This window comes from Eschscholzia californica, unplaced genomic scaffold (genome assembly GCF_041429995.1).
Source record: "Eschscholzia californica isolate CP2 unplaced genomic scaffold, dmEscCali1.0.p SCAF_4, whole genome shotgun sequence".
In the NCBI taxonomy this organism is placed as follows: Eukaryota; Viridiplantae; Streptophyta; class Magnoliopsida; order Ranunculales; family Papaveraceae; genus Eschscholzia; species Eschscholzia californica.
Window position 1 is genome coordinate 26,778,746 of NW_028238461.1, and position 4,890 is coordinate 26,783,635.

Here is a 4,890-nt window from a genome sequence, read left to right on the forward strand (position 1 = left end):
TGAGATTTGGTTGAAACATCCTGACATATCAGAGTTCTGTATTTAGGCCTTGAAGAACATCACTATTCACTGCTACATACCAAAAGAATGATCATTGTTAGATTTCGACAAAGAGGAGTTGAAGTTATGGAACCAACTACCATATCAAATTCTTTCCCCATCCGGGGTGCTAATGCCGCGACAAAATTTTTACATAGAAATGATATCAGAACCATATACCGCAGCACCCAAATAAACTAATCAGCGTAATATGTGAGACTTGTTAGAATATGAAGCTCGTAAAGTTTTTTCTCGTACAAAATTAAAATGATGTAAACAAATAGAAAAGTACTGGTTGGAGCGAACCAAGGTTGCGGATGCCAAGGACACCCGAGGCAAGGATCGGCCCGGACAAAGGCTGCTCATGGTGCAGACCAAGGTTGCAAATGGTAGGGAAGCCCAAGGCAAGGCACACTTCACCTTGTGCCTATTTGGGTTCCAACATCACGGGCGAATGGTGTAAGTATTGGAAGCCTTCTCTTTGGTAAGCCAGCGACGCCTGTGACAAGGCATGGCGTGGCCCAATGTTGCACAACTCAGGGACAACCGAGCAAAGGCAGTACCCAAATCAAGCAAGTCAGAGACGCCCAAGGAGAGGCATGGCGCAGACTAAAGTTGCACAAGTAAGGGACAGCCGAGCGAGGGGGTTCGTTTCAAAACTCATTGTGCTCATGGTAAATACATAACAAAATGTTGGTAATAAATAGCAGCATTATCATTTCGGATGCACCTACGCCGGTAATTCTCTGTTAAGAAACATATGCCCGTAATTTAAACCCAAATAATGCTGATAACTTCATACAGTATTTTAACAAACGGTTGTATAGAAATTCGTAAAGTCGATGTTATTTAAAGTCTATGTACAACCCAAGCTCATAAGAGTTCTACAGGACACTTGTTTATCTTCATGATAAGAAAGAAATTAGTCGAGATCGTCACCAACTTCCTTGACCTTCCGGCACTGGGCAGGTGTCAGCCCCTATACATGGTCTTACGACTTTGCGGAGACCTCTGTTTTTGGTAAACAGTCGCCCGGGCCTGGTCACTGCGACCCCCTTTGTGAGGACGCACCACTTCTCCCGAAGTTACGAGGCTATTGTAGTATGCATTTTCCTGTTGCTAATTTGCTAGCGAAAATGGAAATCTGTTCCTTCACTGTTTCTGAATATTTTTAGTGAAGCATTTATTTAAACACATAGAATACAACAGTAAATTAATGCAACAGAACACTAAGAAATCGAAACCCTAATCTAGTCTAAATTCAGTTAACATAAACAAAAAATGTGAGGAACAAAATTTCCCAATAGTAAATTTAGAAATTCAAAAACAGTGAAGGAAATGTAATTTCAAAATGGAAAGAGAAAGTGAAGGGATTCACCATTCAGAACAAGAAAGAGAAACTTTTGATTTCAACTCGATACGCAAATTTAACAAAAAGACACATTAATGTAGAAAAGGTTAATGGCTTCGCCCGGGTTCGAACCGGAGACCTTCAGTGTGTTAGACTGACGTGATAACCAACTACACCACGAAACCGATGTGTTATGGTTGTTCGTAGTTGATACATATTCGTGAACCCTTGGACCTTTTAGTGCTAGTGTCGGCCTTCTTCCGCACTTTAGGGCTCACGATTTTAAAACACCTCATAACCATTATAAGAGGGGACGAGGGGTACGAGTCGTACAACACTATGTCCACCAATGTGAGCTTGTTTTATAAGCAAATCTCAAGTTAAGTACATAACTTTAGTAATAAACAATAATTTATGAAACCTCCAACTTCATAAGAAATCTTCTAGGTTTATTTTTATTGATAAGATTTTACCTTACGGAAAGAACTAAAGGTCCATTTGATACGCGTGAAGATATTTGGATGTGAAAACAATTTGTTTCTCGTGCGGAAGAAAGCACATATTTTCATATCAGAAAATCATTTTTAACTGTTTGGTGGGATGAAGCATTTTGTTGTTCTTGGTGGATTTTGAGTCATATTATCTTGGTTGAGTTTGATTTTGTTGTTGATTTGGGGGTCTATGAAGAGGTGAGGAAGCTACAGGGAGCAATTTGAATCATGAAATATTAGTGGCTGGCTTTCTAGAGAAAGGAAGTAGTAAAGGGAGAGGAAGAAATACATGAAAGGGAATGAGAAGAAGAGGGCGTGAGAGATACGACTGAGGAGAGAGATCGCAACATCAAAAGTGAGTAAAAAAATTCTTTTACCTCGAGGCACGCTGACAATTCAAAAAAAGAAATGTTTTTACCACCTTTTTGGTGTGAAATTTCTTTCACCTATTTTCACACCTTTGAAAAATAGTCTGACGCATCTGACATCAAACCTTGTACTTTCCACGAATTTATAGAATTGCCGTTACAAAATTTACTAACTTGCTATTTTCGTTCTTTTTTCCAGATTTATTTCTTTTTTTCTTTTTTATTTTCTCCCACACATATTTCTCTCTCCAATCTCAACAAATTTCGTTCTTTTTCTTCAGATTTATTTCTTATATCTTTCCAATCTCAACAAATTTCCTCATTTTTTGGTAGTTTTTCATTGATTTGTTTTCATATATTATTTTTTTGAGTTATTTCCCAAATGGCCCCAACTTTGTGACCAGCTTCCTGCCTGGCCCCCTAAATTAGCAAAAATACCCATATGGCCCCCTTTCTCCGTTATCTTTAACTGTCCGTTACTCTCACTCCTCCACCTCATTTCCTCTCTCTGCCAAGTCACCTAAAATGCCACATTATCTTCTTCTCCGGCAGGGGTCGCCGACCGGCAAAATTTCCGGCCGACGACCTTCAAACATAAAAAAACTTAAATTTTTTTCCTCTCTCCTCTCTCTCTCTCTAATTTTTTTTTCTTTCCCCTCTCTCTCTAGATCTAGAGAGAGAGAGGAAGGATCCGTTCAAGGTCTGATCAAATGAGGTGGAGGAGTAAGAGTAACGGACAGTTAAAGATAACGGAAAAAGGGGGTCATATGGGTATTTTTGCTAATTTAGGGGGCCAGACAGGAAGCTGGTCACAAAATTCGGGGCCATTTGGGAAATAACCCTATTTTTTAATAATTGTTTCCATATATTTTTTGGTAGTTTTTCATTGATTTGTACAAGCGAATTTTCTTGTGTACAGGGAATTATTCTGTGTACTGGCCATTTGGTTATGTATTACCCATTTTTGTACTGGGAACTTTCTTGTGTACCGGGAATTGTTCTGTGTACTGGCCATTTGGTTATGTACTAGACATTTTCGTTCTAGGAATTTTCTTGTGTACCGATGTGTACTGGCCATTTGGTTATGTACTAGACATTTTTGTACTGGGAATTTTCTTGTGTATCGGGAATTGTTCTGTGTACTGCCCATTTGGTTATGTACTAGACATTTAAGTACTGGGAATTTTTTCGTGTACCGAAAATTGTTCCATGTACTGTGTTGGAATTTGTGTGTATCTAACACACTATCTAGTGTTCTAAGCGGAATCTCAAACATCATATGTTAGCACTAGATTACCCAGAATCATATAGCATGAACTAATCAATGAACTAGAAGAGGGATAAATACCTTTATCGCGTTTTTCCCTCGAACCTTCCCAATCGCGTGTGAAGATCGAGAGCTCCAATTGTAACTCCTCTACTTGAGACACCGAGTGAATAGACTTGATCTCCCTTCCTTTCAGACTGCTAGGACTTACTAGAAGGTTGAGAAGAACTCTTCTTCTTGACTAGATTGATAGAACGGGAGTTTTTTCTCTATATTCCTCCCTCTCCACTAGCTGTATATTGAGAGAGAGAGAGAATTGTATATTTTTCTTCCAGAGAAAAATCCACACCTTTTCTGTTCTCTACTGACCCTATATATAGAGAAACCCTAATTAGAATCTCATTCAGATTAGGTCTTTCTATTTCGGGTCACAGAAAAGATAATTACCAAAATACCCTTTTGGGGTATTTTGGCTATTCCCTTAAGTGTGGCCGGCCAGGTCATCCCACCATGGGCTTTATATGGCTGTCCCACTTACCTTGGTCGGCCATCACATGGCCGGCCTAATAAGGCTTCCTCCAGGCACCCCTTTTAAGGTCCGGTTATTTCTATCTTGTTCCGGATCTCCATTCGAACATTTTCGGCCTTTCCAGTTGGATCCAATCCATCTTTAGCCAGTTCTCGTCTAGTCAAGTCTCTCCGATCAAGTTACCACTCTTATGTGTAACCCGTTGTAGGATCCGGTCTATGTTAGCCGCGAATCAACGACTTGATCCGAATATCGTAGTTGCCTTCTAGCAAAGCATTACGACCCCTAATTGGACCGGACTGGATGATCTTCACCATATGGTCATCGTTATCCTAGCTGACAAATTGATCGCATTGCCACCTTGGTCGAAGGACACTCCTTCAGACCGAACGGATATATCCTTCATACTGACCATTTGGTTATGTACTAGACACTTTTGAACTAGGAATTTTCTTGTGTACCGGGAATTGTTCTGTGTACAGGAAAATTTGTTTCCAAATTTGAACCAATTTCTTTTATTTATTTATTTATTTTGTTTCCAAATCTTTCCAGATTTTTATTTTTATTTTCTTTCCAACTTCGAAACAATTTCGAAATTTTTCACCAACTTTCCAGATTTATTTCTTTTTTCTCTTTTTATTTTGAGATTTCTCTCTCCAATCTCAACAGATTTCGTTCTCTTTTAAAATATTTTTCTGTTTTAGTAGATAATCTTTCAAAAAAGATAGAGAGGGCAATAGTATAATCGATTGAAAGAGACGAAGAAGATAAATAACAACATAAAACTTTTAGAGAGAGAAAGAACATAAAACTTTGATGTTTTTAGAGATTGAAAGATCTGAAGA

The 4,890-nt window shown here is 38.8% G+C and overlaps 1 non-coding gene across 1 annotated transcript; it reads right to left on the minus strand.

The window, feature by feature from the left end:
- Window positions 1-1,501: 1,501 nt before the first annotated feature.
- TRNAV-AAC (transfer RNA valine (anticodon AAC)) lies at window positions 1,502-1,575 on the minus strand. Its single transcript has one exon. It is a non-coding gene; the product is annotated as a tRNA-Val (tRNA).
- Window positions 1,576-4,890: the final 3,315 nt, after the last annotated feature.